Here is a 24,890-nt window from a genome sequence, read left to right on the forward strand (position 1 = left end):
TAGAGCATGTTAAATCTCAAAGGATGATTTTTGCTTATTAGTTAGGGCAGTGACCCATAAATGCTACTTCAAATCTATAGTGGTTGAGATAGAGAGATCCAATTTCAAAAAAAAGAAGAAAAAGAGAAAAGGAAATAAGAAAAAGAATGAAAAGAAAACATTGGGAAAGCAATATGCAATAGTGAAAAAAACACACTGAGAATTAAAAGTCAAAGATTTGAATCCTGGCTCTTATGTTATTTGTGTGATTTAGGGCAAATTCCCTTAATATCTCTCTTTCTTCCTCCCTCTCCCTTCTTCTTCCTCCCTCCATTCTTCCCTTTCTCTCACCCTCCTTCCCTCTCCCTGATTCTATAAGATGAGGGCATTGAAGTAGATTTCAAAACTCTTTACATTGATTTCAGGGTGTCCATGAATTTGGATGGGGTAAATTTTTTTTTTTACCAGCATTTAGCTGAAATTGGCATTTTCCTCAAGTAAGAATGATTTTAAAATGTTTCTAAGGGCCCCATTAGCTTCACCAGGCTGTCTGGCAGCTTCTTCACACACACACACACACACACACACACACACACACACACACTACACTCAGAGGTTAAGTATTCTGGAAGTTAGTGACTGTCCTTCTAGTAAGAAATCATATGATGCTATCAGACCTTAAAGTTTTTGATTGTAAGATATATGAAAACACATAAGAGGATTTGATTCTTATATATTCAAAAGAAACTCTAATCCAACTGGTAATGGATATTACACTTATTTGAATAGATCATCACATATTCATGCCTTCTTATCATGGCATAAGCTCATGTAAAAGAGAACTTGCTCTAGGCATGTTTTCACTTTGTGGGTATCAGTGCTTCAACAAGACTATTCTTCTTTTATCCTCAGGCACTGCATGCCTAACTCACATCCTTTTCCAATCATACAATTCCTGCATGACATCCCTGATGCATATGGGTCAGCATTGTAAATATGTTTTCACCCCCCAGGCCTCTTCTTCTAACTTCTGTTTTGCCTTTGGTCACCCTCAACTCTGATTCTTTGGAGATGGTGGTATCCCAAAAATAGCAACCATATATCATTAAGGGGATGCTTTTCTTTTTCTTTTTTAAAAAATAGATTTTCTTGGTGTGGAACAGCTTAAGATTGTTGAATGTAACACAGTTTCCCAAATGCAAGCCAGACTATTCCTCTTCAATTCTGAATTCAACTCACTGTCTATTTGCAGGGTTGTCCTCGGTGTAGGTACAGATATACAATGGACTCACCATAATGCAATCAGCAATTTGCATAAAAGGTATTTTTAATCCATGTATTTTCTTCACAGATTGTTAGGCCAATTTTTATGTTTGAGAAAACATTAATCTCATTGAAGATAGCCCTTATAATACTGTGGGGCTTTGTGCATTAAAAATAATATAGAAGATATAATTACCTCCAATTAAGACAGACCAAAGAACAAGTAAGCTCTTGCACACCATTCTCTGCAACAGACCTATTTTTTACAGTCTTGTAATTGACTGAAATGTTATACAATACTGGTTTGTCTTTTTCAATCATTTAAAAATTTTATTTTTTAAAAATAGACTGTCTTCAGATGAATCCCCAAAGGGGGATATGATGTGGTCCTCAACACATAAGAATCTCATAGAAGAAATTAAAAAGGTTCTTACAAGAGAACTAGAAGAAAAATGGGAAAAGGAAAGGGAAACTTGGCAAGAAAGTCTGGATAAGTCATCCCACTCATTAAAGATAGAGTGTATAAAGAACTCAAATCCTTTTTTTTTTTTTTTAATAACTTTTTATTGACAGAACCCATGCCAGGGTAATTTTTTACAACATTATCCCTTGCACTCACTTCTGTTCCAATTTTTCCCCTCCCTCCCTCTACCCTCTCCCCCAGATGGCAAGCAGTCCTATACATGTTAAATAGATTACAGTAGATCTTGGATACAATATATGTGTGCAGAACCGAACAGTTTTCTTGTTGCTCAGGGAGAATTGGATTTAGAAGGTATAAATAACCTGGGGAGAAGAACAAAAATGCAAGCAGTTTACATTCATTTCCTAGTGTTCTTTCTTTGGGTGTAGCTGCTTCTGTCCATCCTTGAGCAATTGAAACTAAGTTAAATCTTGTCTTTGTTGAAGAAATCCACTTCCATCAGAATACATCCTCATACAGTATCGTTGTTGAGGTATATAATGATTTCTTGGTTCTGCTCATTTTGCTCAGCATCAGTTCATGTAAGTCTCGCCAATCCTCTCTGTATTCGTCCTGCTGGTCATTTCTTACAGAACAATAATATTCCATAACATTCATATACCACATTTTACCCAACCATTCTCCAATTGATGGGCATCCATTCATTTTCCAGCTTCTGGCCACTACAAACAGGGCTGCCACAAACATTTTGGCACATACAGGTCCCTTTCCCTTTTTTAGTATCTCTTTGGGATGTAAGACCAGTAGAGACACTGCTGGATCAAAGGGTATGCACAGTTTGATAATTTTGGTGGCATAGTTCCAAATTGCTCTCCAGAATGGCTGGATGTGTTCACAATTCCACCAACAATGTATCAGTGTCCCTGTTTTCACACATCCCCTCCAACATTCTGCATTATCTTTCCCTGTCATTCTGGCCAGTCTGACAGGTGTATAGTGGTATCTCAGAGTTGTCTTAATTTGCATTTCTCTGATCAACAGTGATTTGGAACACTCTTTCATATGAGTAGTAATAGTTTTAATTTCATCATCTGAAAATTGTCTGTTCATATCCTTCGACCATTTATCAATTGGAGAATGGCTTGATTTCTTATAAATTAGAGTCAATTCTCTATATATTTTGGAAATGAGTCCTTTATCAGAACCTTTGACTGTAAAAATGTTTTCCCAGTTTATTGTTTCCCTTTTAATCTTGCCTGCATTAGTTTTGTTTGTACAAAAAATTTTCAATTTGATATAATCAAAATTTTCAATTTTGTAGTCAATAGTGATCTCTAGTTCTTCTTTGGTCATAAATTCCTTCCTCTTCCACAGGTCTGAGAGGTAAACTATCCTATGCTCTTCCAATTTATTTATGATCTCATTCTTTATACCTAGATCATGAACCCATTTTGACCTTATCTTGGTGTACGGTGTTAAGTATGGGTCAATGCCTAATTTCTGCCATACTAATTACCAATTTTCCCAGCATTTTTTGTCAAATAATGCATTCTTATCCCAAAAACTGGGGTCTTTGGGTTTGTCAAACACTAGATAATTAAAGTTATTGGCTGAAGAACTCAAATCCTTGAAAAACAGAATCAGTGAGTTGGAAAAAGAAAATAGCTCTCTAAAAAATAAAATTGGTGAAATGGAAAAAAAAAATCCATAGAACAAAACAACTCAGTTAAAAACTCAATTGGACAATTAGAAAAAGATATTTAAAAAAGTGAGTGAAGAAAATAATTCATTGAAAAATCAGAATTGAACAAATGGAATTGAATGACTCGAGGAGACACCAAGAATCAGTCAAGCAAAACCAAAAAATGAAACAATGGAAAAAATTGTCAGATACCTTCTGGGGAAAACAACAGACCAGGAAAATAGATCTAGGAGAGACAATCTGAGAATTATTGGACTCCCTGAAAAAATATGATGAAAAAAAGAGCATGGACATGATTTCCCAGGAAATTATCAAAGAGAACTGCCCAGAAGTCATAGAAACAGAGGGTAAAATAGACATTGAAAGGATTCATCAATCACCTTTTGAAAGGAATCCTAAAATCAAAACACCAAGAAATATAATGGCTTAAAGGGAAAAATATTATACATATTCGACTTATGGTGAAACTTCTCCCACATTATTGAAAAATGAGAGGAGAAAAGTGAAAAGGGAAGGAAGGAGTAAGCTAAGTGGAAGGGAATACAGAAATTGTGAGGAAAAGGGTTAAGAAAAGGAAAATCTGGTGGGGGAGGATACTAAAAAGGGAGGATTTGAAAAAGTGGTGCCCAGTTTCTGGGGAGGGAAAGGGAGGAAAGGAAAAAGTACAGAGGGGTTAACAAGATGGCAAGTAAACAAATTGGTAATTTGCCATAAATGGAAAGAAACCCCATAAAGAGGAAATGTTAACAGATTCAAAAGCCAAATCTTACAATATGTTGTTTATGGAAACACACCTAACAGGGTGATACACACAGAGTAAAATAAAAGGTTGGAGCAGAACTACTATGCTTCAGGTGAAGAAAAAAACAAAAAAAACAAAACAGGGTGAATCCTATCCAGATCAACAAAAGAAAAATCATCTAATTAAAAGAGATAAGGAAGGGCCAATATCTTGCTAAAGGGGAGAAATAAAGAACAAATCAATATTAACATATACCAATTGGTAGCTTAAATTTTAAAGAAAATTAAGAAGCTGCAAGAAAAATAAAAAACCTAATAGTGGGGATTCCTTGTTCAGAATTAGATAATCAACCAATATCAATAAGAAAGAAATCAAAGATAAAAGAATACTAGAAAAGTTAGATGTGATAGCTCTTTGGAAAAACTAAATGGAACAGAAAAGGAGTACACTTTTTTCTCACATTCATAAATCTATATAAAAACTGACCATATATTAGGACATAAAAATCTCAAACTCAAATGTAGTAAGGCAGAAATAGTAAATCCATCCTTTTCAGACCACAATGCTTTGAAAATTACATTCAATAAAAAGCCAGGAGAAAATAAACCAAAATAATTGGAAACTAAATCTCATACTAAAGAATGATTGGTAAAAACAGCAAAGCATAGATATAATTAAAACTTACCAAAATTAATAAGAGACATCATACCAAAATGTGTGGGAATCCAAAGTGGTAATAAGAAATTTTATATTTAAGTCACCTTTAAAATGAAAAAAGGAAAGGTAATGAATTGGGTTTTGCAACTAAAAAATCTGGATAAATTAAATTAAAACCCCATAAACACAAAGTAAAAATTTAAAAAAAAAAGAGAGGTTAATAAAATTGAAAGCAAGAAACTATTGAATTAATGAATAAAACTAAGAGTTGGTTCTATGAAAAAACCAACAAAATAGACAAACAGTGAATCTGATTAAAAAAAAGGAAAGAGGAAAATCAAATTGTTAGTCTTAAAAATGAAAAGGGGAGAACTCGCCACTAATGAAGAGGAAATTAGAGCAATAATTAGGAGTTATTTTGCCCAACTTTATCCAATAATTCCAACAACAAAAAGAAATGGAAAATATTTTCAAAAAATATAGCTTGCCCAGATTAAAGAGGAAAAATAAATAATAAACAGTCCCATTTAGAAAAAAAATAGAACAATTTAACCCCCTAAGAAAATATTTAGGACAGATGGATTTACATGAATTATACCAAACTTTAAAGAACAATTAACCCAATCTTTAACATTTGAAAAAAAAAGGGATTGGGACCTACCCAAAACCTTTTTGCCAGACATGGTATGATACCCAAACCAGGTAGGTTGAAAACAGAAAAGAAAATTATGAACCAATCCCCTAATGAATATTGATGCTAAAATCTTAAATAAAACATTAGCAAAAAAGATTAAAAAAATCTCCCCAGGGTAATACACTATGACCAAAGGTTTATACCCATTAGGACTGGTTCAATAATAGGAAAACTATTAGCATAATTGATTATATCAATAACCAAATTAACAAAACCATATCATTTCAATAGATGCAGAAAAAGTATTTGATAAAATCCAACATCCATTCCTAATAAAACACTTAAGAGGATGGACTAAATGGACTTTTCCTTAAAATACGAATATACTTAAAACCATGTAAGCATCAATGTAATGGGGAAAACTGAAATTTCCCAGTAAGATCAGGGGTGAAACAAATTTGCCTACTATCACCATTATTATTCAATATTTTAGCCTCGGCAGAAGAGAAAGAGATTAAAGGAATTAGAGAGGTTGGAAACAAATTTCACTTTTGCAGAATAGGATGGATACTTGAGCCCCAAGATTCTACTAAAAAGCTATTAGAAATAATTCTGTAATTCTATAATTGTGAACGAATGCAACCTTCTGGAGAGCAATTTGGAATTATGCCCCCAAAGTTATCAATCGGCATACTTTATCCAAGGGTTATCTGGGCATATCCCAAAAGATAAAATAAGGAAAGGGACCTTATTGCCAAAATTTTGGGCAACCCTTTTTAGTGGCTAAAACTGGAAAAAAATGAATGCCCTAATTGGAGAAGGTTAAATTGTGGATATAAAATGGAATATTGATTCTGTAAAAATCCAGCAGGATGAACACAGAAAGTCTTGGAAAGATTATAGAATTTGAGTGAAAGGCAGAATAGGGTATTAATTTCAAAAAATACTGTATGAGGATGTATTCTGATGGAAGTGGATATCTTTGACAAAGAGAAGATCTAATTCAGTTCTGATTGATTAATGATGTACAGAATCAGCTACAGCCAGAGAAGGAACACTGGGAAATGAGTTTAAACTGTTTGCATTTTTGTTTTTCTTCTCAGGTTATTTTTACCTTCTGAATCCAATTCTTCCTATGGAAGAAAAAAACTGTCCAGTTGTTGGAATCCTAGTGTAAACTCAACTTGAAACAAGGTGATAACTCAAGGAGATATTAGAATCCTAGTATTAATGCAGTGGAATTGATACAATTCTTGTGTTCACACCTTTACTCATTGGAGTTCACAAGTATGGGATATTCACAAAGTTAATTTTGTAACTTTGTGAATTCACACCTCCCTTAATCCCTTCCTTGGAGGGGAGGAGTCAACCTTTGGGAGATCATATATAAGAAGGGGACAGAGGCTCATTCAGGAGTTCAGCTGAATTATATTGAGAGGGGAGTGTCAAGTGAGTTCAGCCAGAAGCCCTCTCTTGGAGGCAAGAGAGATTCGTTGCAACTTTCACCTTGGTGCTGGCTGGAGGCTGAAGAAAGCAGAGGCAAAGGACTAGCTGCAAGAGCTCTTAGAACCAAGGAGAGAGTCCTCTAAGAAAAACTAACTATGCTATTTTGGAAGGAGAAAATAAACATTTGCATTTTATCAGCTGGCTGCATTTTGGAGTAATTATTACTTTTAACTGAAATTAAGGCTGCCTCCAGAAAACCTCCCCAAAAAACCTGCTCCCAGAGAGAACTATTATATTTTATTTTATTTTTTTCATAATAACTTTTTTATTTTCAAAATACATGCAAAGATAATTTTCAACATTCACTCTTGCAAAATCTTTTGTTTCAAATTTTTCTTTCTCCCTTCTCTCCCAATCCCCCTCTTCTAAACAGCAAGTAATCCAATATAGGTTTTTTTTTATTATTATTTATTATAGTAATTTTTTATTAACAGAATCCATGCCTGGGTAATTTTTTTTACAACATTATCCCTTGCACTCACTTCTGTTCCGATTTTCCCTCCCATCCCGACCCTCCCCAGATGGCAAGCAGTCCATATTGTTGAATATGTCCAGTATATCCTGAAAATGTTGTGCAGATCCAAACAGTTTTCGTTCCAGGAGTTGATTCAGAAGGTAAGAAAGAAGAAAAACAAAATGAAACAGTTTACATTCATTTCCCATGTTTTTTTTTTTTTCCTTTGGGTGGCTTTTTTCCATCATTGATCAATTGAAACTGAATTAGTCTCTTTTTCAAAAAACTCCATCAGATTATATCTTCATACAGTATCGTTGTTGCGATATAATGACTCTTTGGTTTCTCATTTTTTAGCATCAGTTCATGTAATTTTCCAAGCTTCTTGTATTCATTTGTGGTCATTTCACAGAACAATAATATTCCATCATTTCATATATCACAATTTAAACCATTCTTCAGTTGATGGGCATCCACTCACTTTCCAGCTTCTAACTACAAACAGGGCTGCCAAAACATTTTGGCAATACAGGCCCTTTCCCTTCTTTTATCTCTTTGGGATATGCCGTAGTAATACTTAAAAGGGGTATCAGTTTATCTTTTTAAGATAGTTCCAAACTGCTCTAGAATGGTTGATTCGTTCAAGCTCCACCAAAATGTATCAGTGTCCCAGTTTTCCCACATCCCTCCAACACTATCATTATTTTTCCTGTCATCTTAGTCAAATCTGACAGGTGTGTAGTGGTATCTCAGAGTTGTCTTAATTTGCATTTCTCGATTAAAATTGATTTGGAACCTTTCATATGGAGTGGTAAGATTTTTAATTTCATGATCGAAAAATTTTCCCTATCCGGCCATTTATCAATTGGAGAATGGCTTGGTTTCTTATAAATTAGAGTCAGCTCTGTATATTTTTGAAATGAGGCCTTTATTAGAACCTTTAACGTGAAGATGTTTTCCCAGTTTTTCTTCCCTTCTAATCTTGTTTAATTGTTTTGTTTGTCAAATTTTAATTTGAAAAAAAATTTTCTTTTTGGTCAATGGTTCTAGTTCTCTTTGTCAAAATTTCTTCCCATTCCAAAGTCTGAGATAAACTATCCATGTTCCTCATTTTTATAATCGTTCTTTTTCCAAATCATGGACCCATTTTGATCTTATTTGGTATGGGTGTTAATTGGGTCCATCCAATTTATTAATTTGTTATCCCAAGTTTTTCAAAATAATTTTATCCCAAAAGGGGGATTTTGGGTTTGTCAAACACTAAATTGCTATGTTGACTTTGTTTTGTGAACCTAACCTGTTCCACTGGTAACTAATCATTTTTTTGTTCCAAATGGTTTTGGTGACTGCTGTTATAATATAGTTTAGGTCAGGTTTAAGCTTTAAACCTTCATTTGATTTTTTTTTTCAAACTTTGAGATTCTTGAATTTTTTCCATTAATTTTGTTGTTATTTTTCAGATCATTAAATATTTTCTTGGAATTATTTATACTAAATAAATAGATTAGTTTAGGGATATTTCATCTTTATTATATTTTGGACCATCCAGGACACTAGATATTTTCCAATTGTTTTAAGTTGACTTTATTTTGTGGAAAGTTTTTTGCAGTTTAGCTCATAAATTCCTGATTTCCTTTGGTAGATAGATTCCCAAATATTTTATTTCAAGTTATTTGAATGGAATTTCTTTGTATCTTTTTTGGTTTTGTTGGTGATGAAAAAATTTGAGGATTTATGGTTATTTTTATAATCAATTTGTAAAAGGTTATTTCTAAGCTATTTTAGAATTTAGGGTTCTTCATATACCATCATATCATCTGAAAGGGATGTTTGGTTTCCTGCTATTCTGACCCCTTTAACTTTTCGACCTTATTGCCGGGGCTATTTTTTTAAAAAATAAATGGGAAAATGTTCACCCCAGATCTTACTGGGAAAGATTCCAGTTTTTGCCATTGTTGATTTACTGATGGTTTTAAAATATGTCCTGACTATTTTGAAAAGTCCATTTTTCCATTTTCGGTTTTATTAGGAATGGATGTTGGTTTATCAAATGCTTTTTTCCATCTATTGAGATACTTTGGTTTTGGGTTTTTGTTATTGATATATCAATTATGCTAATAGTTTTCCTAATATTAAACTGCATTCCGGTATAAATCCTATTTGATCATAGTGTATTATCCTGTGGATGATTTTCTGTATTTTTGCTAATATTTTATTTAAGTTTTTAATCATGTTCATTAAAAGTTGGTCTATATTTTCTTTCTCGTTTTTCACCTACCTGGTTTGGGTTAAAATGTTTGGTCGTAAAGGGTTTGGTGGGACCCTCAGTCCCTATTTTTTCAAATGTTTATATAATTGGGGTTAATTGTTCTTTGTTTGGTAGAATTAATTAAATCCATCTGGTCCGGGGTTTTTTCAGGGAGTTGGTTAATATTGTTTATTTTTTTTAGATGGGGCTGTTTAGGATTTTACTTTCCTTTTTAATGGGGGTTTTAATTTTTGAAGGTTTCTTCCATTTCATTTAAGTTTTGTATTGCCCAATGTTCAAAGTAATTCCTTTTTATTTTAATTTCTTTGTGGCAGTTTCCTTTTCTTTTTAAGAAACAATTTGATTTTTTTTCCTTTTTTTTTTAATCGATTTCAAGGGTTTGTTATTTTGTTGGTTTTTGAAAATAATTTTATTAATTAATTCAATATTTTTTATTTCAATTTTATTATCTTTTTATTTTTAGAATTTCTTTGGTTTACTTTTTTAATTTTTTTTTTGATTTTTAGGTGTTTTGTTATTTTCTTTCTGCTTATGCTAACCCAAATATGAAATTTCCCTTATTAATTTTGTTTACATTTTGATAGGGAAATTTTTTTTTTCTTTGAAGAAAATTTTGTCTTGATTTCTGTTTCTCCCAATCATTCTTTTATATGAGATTTTTACCAATTATTTTTTGGCTATTTTTGGTTTTTGTTGGTGTATTTTATTGCATTCTGGGATACATTATTTTCCCTTTACTAAGTTTAGGTTTTTAGTCCTTTTGGCTTTTTTATTCCTAATTGAAAAGGGTTTCCTTTCGTTTCCTTTCTTTTCTCCGAGGTTTCCTTCCTTTTCTTTTCTATTTTTTTGATTTCTTATTTTTGTATTTATTTTCTTTTCAATCAAGGTTAGACCCACTATTATGTTTTTTCCTATTTTTTATTTCTTTTTTCTTTTAAGAATTTAATTAAAATTTTTCATAATGTTTTTAAATTGATTTGCTTCATTATTTTTACCTTTACAAAATATAAGTCCCTTTTCCTTTTTTTCTTTTTAATTAGATCAATTTTTTGTTTTTGTTACTGAGATCAGGATGGTACCCCTTCTTTTTGATTCACCTGGCTAGTAGATTTTGTATCCTTTATTATTTGAGACTCCCCTTTCAGGTTTTTCCAAAACAAAATATTGTAGGATTTTCTTTAACCATTCTGTAACGCCTCTTTATGGGGGAGCCCTTTAAAAGGAAATTACAATTTGTAAAAGATTTGTTAAATTTATGCTTTTTTCCTTTTTTTACCCCTTCCCAGTATTAAATTGTGAGCAACTTGTTCCTCACAGCCCCTTAGTATCCCCTCCTCCCCACCTTAAAAAAGTTCCTCCATTCCTTTACCGTTCTTTAGTTTCAACCCTTCTGCTTCTTATTTTCCTTTTCCTTTTCCCTTCTACTTTCAATAATGGGAGAATAAAATTAATAAATTGTTAAATTTTCTTAAAGTTTCTTATTAGAAATACCCCAAATATATTATCCCTCCATTTTTTTCAAATAAATTTTTTTTGCCTCTTTTAATATAAAACTACCCTTTCTGATAAATGTTTTCCCCCTATTTCGAACAATTACTGTATTTTTTAATTTTCCACAGCATAAATATAGTTCCCAAGATTTCTTTTTACCTTTTTAGGTTTTTCTTGAGTTCTATATTTGCAGATCAAACTTCTTGTTAAGTTCTGGTTTTTTCACCAAAAATAGGTGAAATTCACTTATTTCGTTGAATGACCATCTTCTTCCCTGGAAAAAGATGCTCATTCTGGCTGGGTAAGTTATTTTTGGTTGCATACCGAAGAACTATTATATTTTAAAGAAAAAGAACATCACATTCAGTTCTGCACACATATATTGTATCTAGGATATACTATAACATATTTAACATGTATAAGACTGCCTGCCATTTATGGGAGGAGCTAGAGGGAGGGAAGGGAAAAATTGGAACAGAAGTGAGTACAAAGGGATAATGTTGTAAAAAAATTATCCATGCATATGTATTGTCAATAAAAAGTTATAATTAAAAAAAAAGAATATTTGGGGTCAGGTGGGTGCAGTAGATAAATTACCAGCCCTGAAGTCAGGAGGACTTGAGTTCAAATCTCACCTCAGATACTTAACACTTCCTAGCTGGGTGATCCTGGGCAAGTCACATAACTTCAATTGCCTCAGGGAAAAAAAAATGATTCCAGAGCAAGGAGTCTCCAGTGCCAATGTTAAAATAATACACGATTCTTTGAGAGATTCAGCCACAAAGGAAACTGGGATCAATGACCTTCTTATTATTAAAAGAAGAACAGGGGCTATTTTGTGCTTTTCTTTGTAACCTTGGTGCTTAGTACAAATCTTGGCAGTAATAGAAACTTAATAAATGTGGGTTGCCTTGATTGGATTAAAATAGGGATGCTTCAAAGATGTTTGTCATTGATATAGAAAATGACCATGTAGAATATTTTTTTAATTGGTAAAGTTCTCCAGGTATTTTGTGTTTTTCAAAATAAATTTAAAATATGATGTGCTGCTGTTCTTATATGAAAATACCATGACCACTTCTGCTGATAGATGTTTTCCCCATCATTTCTGATATCAGATTTGCACTTTGTCATTCCTAATTCATATCCTCCCCCATATTGATATGATGACTAGAATTCTTGAGTATAATTAGTAATCTAACTATCACCATGCTTAAACCAAGCAGGCAAAGTAGCACTTAAATAAATTTAAATAAACATAAGTATGTCAAAATATAGACATGTATAAAATATAAATATTATATGTAGAGAGATATAAAAATATAGATATGTAAATACATACATGCATATGTATACATGATTTTATATTTATGATTTACCTTTTTTATACCAATGATATACTGATAAAAGAGGTAACAGGTTCAAAATCTGCAAGCCATATGAAACTACAAAATTTCCATGTGCTGTGGAACCAGATTAAAATGTAAGTGGGGAATGTTTAACTTTATATAAAAATACCATATAATATAGATAGTGTCAATTTGTGATTTTCTATATTAACATATAGTCCACAGGGATCTAATTCTATCATAACTTGCATCATTGGCCTAGAAAAAGCTGTTCTTTTTTTTTTTTTTGCTGAGGCAATTGAGGCTAAGTGACTTGCCCAGGGTCACACAACTAAGAAGTATTAAGTTTCTAAAGCTTTGAACTCAGGCCTCCTGACTTCAGAGTCAGTGCTCTATCCACTGTGCCATATAGATGCTCCAGGTTCTTGGTTCTTAAAGAGAATTAATGACATCATGACTTTCATATGAAGTTGATTGAAATGAGGCAGCTAGGTAATGAAAAAAGTAGAATGCTGAATTGGGAATCAGAAAGATATGAGTTTAAATCTTACCTCTGACATTTTATTATTTGTGTGACCCTGAGAAAGTTATTTAACTTTTCAGTTTCTTCTCACCCAAATTCCCTTTCCCTCCCTCCCACCAATCACCAGTCTGAAGACTCATCTTCCTCAGTTCACATTTGACCTCAGACATTTCCTAGCTATGTGACTTTGGACTTTTAGACTCTTTGCCTTAATTTCCTCATCTGTAAAATGAGCTGGAGGAGGAAATGGCAAACTGCTTTACTATCTTTGCCAAGACATGGGATCACAAAGAATTGAAAAGCCCTGAAGAACAAGAAGATCTTACTATAAAATGTAAACTTTTATTAATTTTTGCCACAAATAGGAATGCTATTTAGGTTATCTCATTTAGAATGAATGAAGGGGAAATGTAATAATGACTTCACACATTGACATAGGCTCAAGAAATAAAGATGAAACACAACTATTTAAATATTATAAAAATAGACCTTTACCCACAGCAATATTTGTCTTTCAAATGAAGGCGATATCTTTATAACTATATTACCTTCAGCTTAGCAGTATTGTCCAGTGGGAAGAGCTCAGGCTTGGTACCCAAGAGGCCAGGTTCTAATTCTTAGCATTTATCTCAGTAAATTTGATCTCTTAGCATCATAGATTTGTGCTTAGCATGGACCCTAGATATCATTAAGTCCATTGCTCTCATTTTACAAGTAAGGAAACTAAGGCTAAGAGAAGTAAAATTACTTTCCAAAGGTTACATTATCAACGTTCTGTTTTCTTATCTTTTACCCATTGATAATAATCTTATCTACCCACTGTGCCAGATCACTGAGAGGATAATAATGAAATACTCCTTAAAAATGCATCACATAAATGTAGTATATTCAGGCTCACAGTAGCTATTAAGTAAAGCATAAGAGATCGCTTTTCTCATGAGATTTATCATCTGCAATTGAACGTAAAACAGCTGCTTCCTTACAGTAAAACATAACTTAAAAGATTAGCTTATGGGTTTTTGTTGTTGTTGTTGTTGTTTTTTGCTTTTTTTAAGAAAGAAAGAAGACAGTCTTTTGTTGACATGGAAGAAAACCTAAGTGTGGAGTGGATGTCATTTGATAGCTCCCTTACATATCTGATGAAGCCATTAAACAGCCATCATCATTCAGTATAATAGAAATGAGTCACAAGAGCAGAATGTTGTTCTAGGATTGATTCCTTCTACTTTGAAAATCAACTTATCAGCTCTAGCTCCACCTCTCTTTTCCATCAGTAGCTCAGCTTTAAAGTTTGATCAGGGTTTATGTGCCTGAAGGAGACCATTACCTTGTAATAAAGAACCCTTGGTCCAGTGGACATTCTCTTAATTTTTCTTTATGTTACTCATTTAGGATGAGGTATCCAGAGCTAAAAATCATTGAGGGAGCAAAAGAATGCACCAAAGGGTAATACTTTAAAAGCAGTTCTTGATACTGTATTCAGATACTATACCTTCATACACAGGTATGGGGTAATCAGAATAAGGAAATAGTAGTAATAGTAGTAGTAGTAGTAATAGTAGGTAATAGTAGTAGTAATAGTGTTTATATGTGTTTTAATGATTGCAAAGTACTTTAGAAATAATATCTCATCTCACTACAATCCTGGGTGGTAAGTGCTATTATCATCCCTCTTTTACAGATGAGAAAACTGAGTTAGAAAGCACTTAAGTGACTTGCCCTGGGTCAGAGAACTAGTTATTGTTTGAGTTAGAATTTGAATTCAGGTCTTCCAGAATATTATTCACTGCTTTCACTACCTAGCTGCAAATCCTGTAAAAGGTTTAAGGGACTGTGGTATAGTTGTTGCATAGGGGAGGAGGGAAGTGAATTGGGTTAAATCATACCATCCTCCTTTCAACCACAATATTATAATTATGTAGGCAAAATCGTGTTGCTATGAACATAAAAAACGTCTCTGAAGGGCAAAAGTCAACAAAAGAGTAAAGTGAAAGAGAAAGTGGTTTGGGAATAAATGTATGCTGACTATAGAGGCAACTGAGTGACAGAATGCATAGAGTGATGAACCTGGAGCTAGTCAGGAAGACCGAGTCAAATCCTGCCTCAGACTCTTATTAGCAAGTCACTTTTCTCCGTTTTTCTCATTTTCCTTAAATATTATATGGGAATAAAATCATCTACCTCATGGGACTATTGTGAGGATCAAATAAGATAATATTTGTAAAGTACTGAATACAGTGATTGGCACATAGTAGGCATGAAACAAATTTTTATTCCTTTCCTTCCCTTATTTTCCATAGAGAAAAGTCTTATACTGTCTTTTTGTTCTTGTTCTAGTTCTTGTTGTTTTCTTTCTTATTCTTGTACTCTCTCTCCTCCTCCTCTTCCTCTTCTTCCTCCTTTTTAAAATATAATTTGCCCAAGCCAATTTCTTTATTCAGGTTGGCTACTTTCCCAAGTCTACTAAATAACCAACCAACCAGCCAATTGATCAATCAACAATTAAATATTTGTTAAATGTCTAGTAGATACCAGGCACTGTGCTTAGTATCAGTGCTGGGTATACAAAACCAAACATAAATAATTCCTCTGATCAAAGAGCTTAAGTGTTATCAGAAGAAATATAGACATATAGAAATATGTAGGAAATATAAATAAAATAAAAAAAGTTTAAGTTGGAATTGAAAAGCACTAACAATTGGGAGAAAAAGAGAGATTTCATATAGAAGATAGACATCAAAAATTCTTCTCTCCAATCCTCATCCTCCTTTAAACCTCAGGGTGGGAGCCAGATGTCTCCATCTCCTAAGATAGTAATACTTGAAAGAACAGTTTTATTTTGCCCTCCTTGTTAGGAAGCCATATCCTAGCAATGTGCTCATGTGAGCGAGTCCTTAAAAATATACATTTATCCATAAATATGAAAACCAATTTCAGAATGAGGAAGTTATCTTCTCTTCTCTATCCCTTTCCCTACTACCTATACCTTTAGATACATAGCTACTAGTTACTGAGCTCTCCTTCTGAGCCTGTGTCCAAGTGGATGGAGGCAGCAGCTTTCTCTCAGATCATGGTACTGTAAGCTCCTTTCCAGATGGCTGAATGGCCATCACATATTCTTGTGCACTCTGTCATGGGCCATGTTCCAAACCACAGGGTATATTTGGGCACAATGCCATTGCACAGCAGCTCCCATGTCATGTCAGGGAAGAAGTAACTATTCCATTCTGTTACAACATCAGATTCTTTAATGCAGTTCAGAGTAGTCTTATATGAGCTTCATACCTTTTTCTCCTCCTGTAGGAGATAGCAGACCATGCCAGTGGTATATTAATGTGTCAAGCTGGAAGTTGAATTAGATGATTTAATCATCTTCTTCATTCCCTCGTTGCTTCACTGCTCAAAGTAAATGGCAGGTATTTATTTTTTTTCCCTTGTTAAATTCAAGAATGGGTTTTACAACTTTCTGGGTGGGCAGTTTGCTCGTTGGTAAAGGTTCAGCCCCAGTTCATATCTCTCAACTAGAAGGCATAGTCATGTTGCTGTATCAACAGCCACTTTAAAAATACCTATCTAAGTCAATTGGTTTATAGCTCAATTCAGTGTCAGGATGGAGCCATGATTAAATTCAAGTCACTCTTCTTTCCCATTGGGCTGAAAAACTGGTAGGATTAGGTATTTTTGCTTGGCTCTGGGCATGCCTGTGCTACCCTCCTAGTTGCTCCAAGCGCAACAGAATGTTTGTGGATGTCAGACAAAGCAGTCACTGGGAACTTAATAGCAATTGCAGCTAATCTTTCCCTCTTCTTGTTGTCTTTTCTAAATTAACTTAAGCAAAATGTTTCTACAAACCTGAGGCATGTTTTCTCCCTCACATTGGACTCTGAACTACTTAAGAGCAGGAACTATTTTTTCCCTTTGTTTCTTTGTGTTTTCAGTATTTATGATAGTGCCTGGCATCTAATAGGCAATTAATAAGAATTTATTGACCAGTAGATACTTATAATGTCCTGGCTAGCTCTCTGGAGGGCTTCAGGATCAATCAGAGTCAGGATCAGTCAACGTTCTTGGTCTTTAGGAGGAGAAATAAAAGAGGCAGGCAACCTACCACATGGCTTATCAAAGATGGATCCTGGACTCAGGAGTCTGAAGCCTGAAGTCTTCCCTGTTGAGCTGTGCTGTGGCAGAGACTCTCACTCTCTCCCTCAGCCCTTCAATCCTTCCCTACAATTACCTCACCATACCACATTCAGCAGGCACCAATCATGAAGAGAGCCATCACATCACCATAGCATCTAAGTATATGTTTATAGAACCATTATATCACATTGAATAGGTATTTAACCTTGTCTTGGATTCAAGTACACCTTTTCAGAGTTCCAGCCCTCTATAGATCCTAGACCAGAAGATAATATTTTCAGGAAATTGGGTTATTGCTTGTCTCTCTCCATATTTGGGCTATCATTTGAGGCTCAAGTAAAATTTTACCTTTTTCAGGGTCTTTTCAGGGTACTTTAGCCATAAATGATCTCCCTTTCCTTGAATCTTTTATCAACAACAAGCCAAGTCAACAAACAATTATTAGGCAATTATATGGCTCAGGCAATGTATTAAACACTAGGGGAAAAACGGAAAAACCTAGTCCCTAAACCCCAAAAGTTTACTTTTGAAATAGGATAATATAATATTTTGACAACAGGGTATATGCAAGATATAGAAAGAGAAGATGGAAGCAAATCTAAGAAGTGAAAGCAATATTAGATGGGGTAACCAGGAAAGAATCCCTTTAGTAGATGGGATTTGAGTTGAGATTTGAAAGAAGTAAAGTTAGCTAAGAGATGGAAATAAGCAGGTAAAGCATTCAGGCATCAGTGACAGTCAATGAAAAGGTATAGAGAACAGATTGCCATGATCAAGGAATTACAAATAGGTTCAATGTTGTTGGAATATAGAGTATATGAAGAGGAATAATGAAGTGTGAGAAGGCTAGAGAGACAGGAAGGACCCAGGTGCCCAAAAGTTTTGAATGCCAAACAAAAGAATGTATATATAATCTTGGAAGTAACAGGAATCACTTGAGAACATTAATCAGGAAAGTGAAGTGGTCAGATCTATGCTATAGAACAATCACCTTGGCAAATAAATACAGGATAGATTTAAGGAAAGAGCCTAGAGAAGTGATGAGAGTATGAAATAGGGAGGCTTTGTAAATGGAGAGAGAACTTATATGAGGGATATTGTAAAGATAGAAACAATAGGATTTGGCAACAGGTTAAACATGAAGGGTGAGTGAGAACATTACTTAGACTACCCATAGGAGTCTTATTACAACATGCTTTATAATATAGTTATTAGTATATTGGCCCAATCACCCCTGGTGGATTTTAAGTTTCTGAAAGACAGGACTATATATATATATATATATATATATGTGTGTGTGTGTGTGTGTGTGTGTGTATAATGGCTTCATAGCATGTTCTGGGTGAATTAAAGAAAAAAAATAGAAAGGAAAAGAATAAAGGAAGAGGAAACAAAAAAAAAAGAAATGTCAGTGAAAAAAGTAAAAGAAAGAAAGGAAAGGAGTGAAAGAAAAAAGAAAGGAAGGAAGAGAAAGGAAAGAAGGAAGTAGAAAAGAAAGAAGAAAGAAATAAGGAAGAAAAGAGAGAAGTAAGGAAGGAAGAAAGAAAGGAAGGAAGGAAGGGAAGGAGAGAGGGAGGAAGAGAGGGCAAAAAGCAAGCAAGGAAGGAAGGAAGGAAGAAAAAATCTTTAGAAGAATTCAAAACTCGCCCACAACAGCACACATCTAGAAGCTGGTTCCTGGTGATCCTATTGGCTGCTAGACAAATGCTTAAAAACATCCAAGTTAAAATTTTAATTTGGAAATAAAGCACTTTTAAGGGAGTCTTCCTAGTTTTTACTTTCTCTGATCTCCTGCCTTTGTCCTTGAGGCAGTCATGCAGTTTAAAAATTCTGTCTCCACTACCTCCCACTCATGTTGTGCTTCCACTAGACTAAAATTCTCTACTTACTTAAAAGCTCCCACTTGAAGACCTGTGTGTATCTTTTCTTTACTCCCTTTACTAGCACAGTATTTATCTCATCTTTGTTCAGCTCAAATATTTTCACTCCTTCCCTTATTATTCTGCTGTTAAGAATGACTGTGTAAGAATCCACAGAGGGATATGTCAAATGCAATGACCCTTTATTCACAGAGCAGGATGTTCCAAGTTCTGAGACTCAAACCACGTGTCTTGGGTATCATTTACCATTTTATGTGGGAGTCTGTCAAAAGCAATTACTCCTTATTCAGCAGAAATTAATGCTTTCTAACAAATGATTAGGGCCATAAACAACTCATTTACATTGGAGATTTTGCATTTTCAGAGTCACCTCAAGGGAACTCTTTCAAGAGGCCAGAGTAGGAGCTCTACGGAGAGGAAGCAGCAGGAGGATCCTGTCTCTTTGCAGTTCAGCAGTACTTGCTGCCAATACCAACATCAGATCGTTTCAGTTCTATTTTTCCTATTTTGAAGCTGGCCAAACTGAGGCTGCATCAGGCAAGTCAGTCTAGTATCAAAATTGACTATGCGTGTGCAGTTTTTTTTTCTTTTTTTTTTTTCTTCAGAGTTTTCCACTTCATTGGCATCTGACAGACAGCTGCAAAATGTTTACTTCCTGAGAATAAGTTTAGTACTTTAGAAGCTGCATGGAGTCTCTTAGGCCTCTTGGTACCATTTTGTAAATGAATGCTTGTGTTCTCAATAATACCCTTGTGGGATTCCCCCCCCTCCCCAATATTAATGGTTCTTTTTTCCCTAAGTTCCTAGATCTATATTATTCTAAGGAGGAAGAATGTAGTGATTTGAGTTGCTTATTTAGAGAGATGGTATTTGGGTTGAGATGAAAAGTTTATATATATATATATATATATATATATATATATATATGTGTGTGTGTGTGTGTGTGTGTGTGTGTGTGTGTGTGTGTGTGTTTATATACATATATATGCATCTATCTATCTATCTATCTATCCATAAATATAGATGTCAGTGTGTGGAGTATGGGCTAGCTCCTTGAAGGGCCTTGGGGTCAGCCAGAGTCAGGATAAATTGAAGTCCTTGGTCTTTAGGGGGAGAAGTGAAGAAGGCAGACAAACTGCCATGAGGCCTGCCAAAGATCTCTCCTAGATTCTGAAGTCCTGAGTCACTAGCTTCTTTCCTCCTTGTCTTGCCAATCAAGTGACTCTCTGGCCCCTCTCCTTCTGCCCTCCAATCCTTGCCTATGATTATCTTAATACCAAATATTCAGCAAGCACCAATGGTGAGAAGAGCCATTTATCCAAACATATGCTAATAGAGTAATTGTCTCACATCTAATAGGTAATTAGCCTTAAGTGCTCTGTTGTCTGATTCAAGCATACCTTTTTGGAGTTTCAGCCCTCTATATCTGTGTACGTATATATTTATATATGTGCATCTATATACATAGCCCTAAATATGCATGGGTGTGTGTGTGTATCAATGTAGAGATGCCAACTTAGAAGAGCAGGGTGTCTACAAATTTCTTTTCCTTTTCTTTTCTTTCCTTCCTCTCCCCTCCCCTTCTTTTCTTTAATCAATGAGAAGCTGTTTCATCTTTTTCTGACTCATCACATTTGATCTGGGATATGAAAGTTCTATTGACAAGGAAGTCTGTGAGCCAGTGGGAATGAGGCTGCTGATGTTGATTGAACAGACTATTCTTCAATATGACCACATAGTTAGAGAAGTCTTGCCAAAATACTGTGGAGGAGTAGAAAGGCCAACAGCCTCAAGCATTTTAAGTATGGTTGTTTCTGGGTATTCTCTCACCTGATGCAATACATATACTCTGGCAGGGTCCATGAATCACTAGGAGGTTGGGGACATGGTTGGAGAGCAAAGCCTCTTGGTTGGATACATTGAACACCTCAATCAAAAAATCTTAGAGATTCATTAAAAGTAGAATGAAATCAAAGATTGTCTTGCTCAATATCATCATTTCACAGATGAGAAAATTGAGACTTGAGGAGAGGGAGTTAATAAGCTAAGGTCATACAGTTAGCCAGTTACAGAGCTGTTGTTTTAACCTCAATTTCATCTCTATGTTCAAAGCTCTTCCAAGACCTGTGGCTCTGATCTAGTGGATATATCTTTAGCTTGCAAATGAAAAGCTGATGAGCAACAATATTTCACAAAATTACCAGAAACATTATATGTATATTGTGTATATATATGTATGTGTGTGTGTGTATGTGTGAGTTCAGTTTTGTCATATTTTAAATATTTCTACTATAAAAGCACTTGAATTAACATTTGATATGATTAAATTTAATATCAATTAAATCTATGATTAGTTTAATTAAAACTAATAATAACTAATCTAAATGATAGTTTAGAATAATGTAGCCATCTGATTGAAAAAAATTATTTTTGTTTGAATTAGAATCTTAAGATTTAATTTTGTTTTGAGTCAATTGGGATTAAGTGACTTGCCCAGGGTGACACAGCTAGGAAGTGTTAAGTGTCTTAGACCAAATTTGAACTCAGGTCCTTCTCACCTCAGGGCTGGTGCTCTACTGCACCACCTAGCTGCCCCAGGTTTATTTTCTCACCTCATTTTGCAGATAAGGAAACTAAGGTCTAGTGATGCAGGATGAAGAAAAATATTTAAGTTTGGAGGAAGCAGGTCATAGAGAAAAGAATTTGAGTTTAAGCCTTCTGACTACAAAACCAGTGATCTTCACATAATATCATTAGATCCCCTTTCAGGACTGCTCATTTACTTTTAGTGTCCACACAGCACTCAACTCTTATCTGGGGCTCCAAGAAGCTGCAGAATGTGTAACAGCTACATCTAATAGCTACTACTAGCTACTACTAGTAGCTATAGTAAAACTTTCTGGGCAGATGGGCTAAACCAGTTTGAGGGTACTGAAAAGCAAGGATCCATCAATGAGTTAGGGAGATGTCTACCCCAAGCATGTGAAGACTTCCTCCCAAGGAATGGGTGTATGAAAACCATTCTAGCAGCCAGGAAAGTGACAGAAGCATATTTTGTGGAGTACTTAGAGGGTGGTCAGACATTCAAGATATCAGCATCATCCATTGCATCCAGAGCCATTATTAGTAATCCTGACTTATGTCTTGCCACTGGACTTTGATGACTGGAAGAGAAAATAGGACTTAGGAATTGGTTCAACTGCCTCATTTCATTCCAATAGCAAGCAAATTAAGATATCACCTTTTGATGTCATTGGTCCTTTTTGAAAAGAGGACTTAGTGGAATCTTGGTAGTCTCTATGACCCTTTTCATCTTTGAGACTTTTGTTCTTGTCAATTGGCAACCAAATAACTTGAGGTGACCACACAATTAACTTAGCTCTGAGATCTTCATATGACACTGGATGTCTTTTAAAAGATCCACAGCCTTGTTTCTTATGTATCATGGCCTCACTTTGCTGAGAGGAAAGGTTCTATAAATATGCAAGTTTTCTAGTAGATAAGTGCCACTTTCTGTGTAAGACTTCTTGTTCTGTCATGTCCAACTCTTCATGACCCCATTTGGAGTTTTATTGGCAAAGATACTAGAATTTTTTCTCCAGTTCATTTTTAAAAATGAGGAAACTGAAGTAAACAGGAGTAAGTGACTTGCTTAAGGATCACACAATAAGGATCCAAGATAAAATTTGAACTCAGATCCTTCTGACTCCAGGGTCATCACATTATCCATTGTTTCACTTAATTGCCTCACTTGAAAGGTAAACTTGTATCTAATATATGTTTTGTTGTGTCTACTTTGATCTTCTTATCCTTGGGTTGTCTCCATCAGAGTTTGGAGGGAGATGATGATTAAGGGAGTCATGGTGGTTTGATGACTTGTCTTACACATGTTGTCTTCTATTTCTTCCTCAAGGTCCCTTGCTGCTTCAGATAGGCTAGTTTCCTTGTATTTTGAATAGCAGTTGCTTGGTCACTGGTGGGTATAATTAGCTCTTTCTTTATATGTGTTGCTTCCTGGGACAATGACCATAAGGCTTAAATTAAATGGTGATCTAGGAAGATGCTGCCACATCCTGGGTTCTTGTGCTCATTTGCCTGTTAGTGGTAGCTGGTCAGCTATTGTTGCTAGTGGTAATAAGAAAGCTAGGCCCCTTTGTCATGAAGATTTTTTTCTCTCAGGGATGGCTGTAATGACTGGGATGTAAGCAGATTTGGTGATTTAAGGAATACAGCTATTTCAAGATCTCCTGGATTCAGGATCTTGGGCTGTTTCTACCATTATCTCCTTATAGTATCCATTTCTACTCATTCTAAACTTTTAAGGATAATGAAATTGAATTGTACTGATCAATTCTAAGCAATATTTCTGATCTTGAGATACTCAATGGGAAAACCCTAAAGTATGCTTCAATTGGATCTTTAGAGTTACTTGGGATCCTTTGGAAGTGGCTTCCTAAGAGTTTAAATTTTTACTAGCTTCATGTAAATTAATCTTCACCTAGCATGGATAACAAATCTTTCCCTATTCTGTTTGCCTCCTTGCAAATGCTTTTCCTAAAATGTGAAAAATCCTTACCTGAACACAGAATTTCCAGATACAGTCTGACTGAAGATAAATCCAGTAGGATTGTCATCTCCATAGTTGTTAGACATTCTTTCTTTCTTAATGTAGCCAGAAGTAAAGAAGTCTATTTGTTGCCATAATGCAAGATGCTTAGTATGTTGGCAGATCTCCTTTGCTTATGGTAGAAAAAAACTGTTTTCAGATTTTTTTGAGACTACTGCCCCAGAAATAGATTGCCATCTTTCCAGAATGCACGACCAAGCATATACCATGTCATCATCTCCTGATAGTACCAATTGGTCCTGTGAGGACTTAAAGTCAAAATGCTTTTCATTCTGTATTTAGTTCTGCCTATTGATAGTGTGGGGAGATCTCTAGAATGAAATCTGGTTATGTGCTTGGTGCAGTTCCAATGGTAACTGGCAAGAAGAGATCACACAATAATGAGAACAGCAGGTGAGCAAAGGTTAGGATGATAATTCAAAGGCATAATAGGGTCTTGGCAATGTTGAGGGAAGCTCTGATTATCTAGATAGGTGGGCCCTACAAAGAGAAGTTAAGGACAAAATCTGAATCTTGTGATTTAACCCATAGAAGAAACTGCAAGTGAGGAAATGCTCCCTTCCCATGCTACTCATAGCTTTTTCTTCAGCACAGTCTTAGTAAGACTTCTTCAGATGGGGTACATTAATTTAAAAAAATGAAAACTCTTTTAACCTAGTTTTCTTTGTAATCTGATATATTTTATTCTCTTCATTTAAAAACACTATTCAGGGTGAAGTTAGTGGATCTAGGAGAACATTGTACACAGTAACAGCAATATTATATGATGATCAACTGTAATGGACTTGCCTTTTCTCATCAATGACATGATTCAATACAATTCCAGCAGACTTAGGAAGGAAAATACCATCCATATCCAAAGAGAGAACTATGGAAACTGAATATGGATGGAAGTATACTATTTTTACTTTTTTTTGGTTTGTTTGTTTTCTTTTTCTTTCTCATGGTTTTCTACTTTTTGGTCACATTTTTCTTGTGCAACATGATGAATATGGAAATGTTTTAAAAGGATTGCACATATTTAGTGTATATTGGATTACTGGCTTTCTTTGGGAGAGGAGAGGCAAGGAAGAGAGGGAGAAAAATCTGGAACACAAACTTATAAAAATGAATGTTGGAAATATTTTTAAGTGTATTTTGGAAAATAAAATAGTATTGAGCAAAAAATATTATGCAGGGAGTCTTTCCTGGTCCCTCAAAATTCTAGGAATATCTCTTCTGTTAATTATTTTATATTTTTCTTGTATATA

The sequence above is a fragment of the Sarcophilus harrisii genome, chromosome 1 (genome assembly GCF_902635505.1).
Source record: "Sarcophilus harrisii chromosome 1, mSarHar1.11, whole genome shotgun sequence".
Taxonomy (NCBI): domain Eukaryota; kingdom Metazoa; phylum Chordata; class Mammalia; order Dasyuromorphia; family Dasyuridae; genus Sarcophilus; species Sarcophilus harrisii.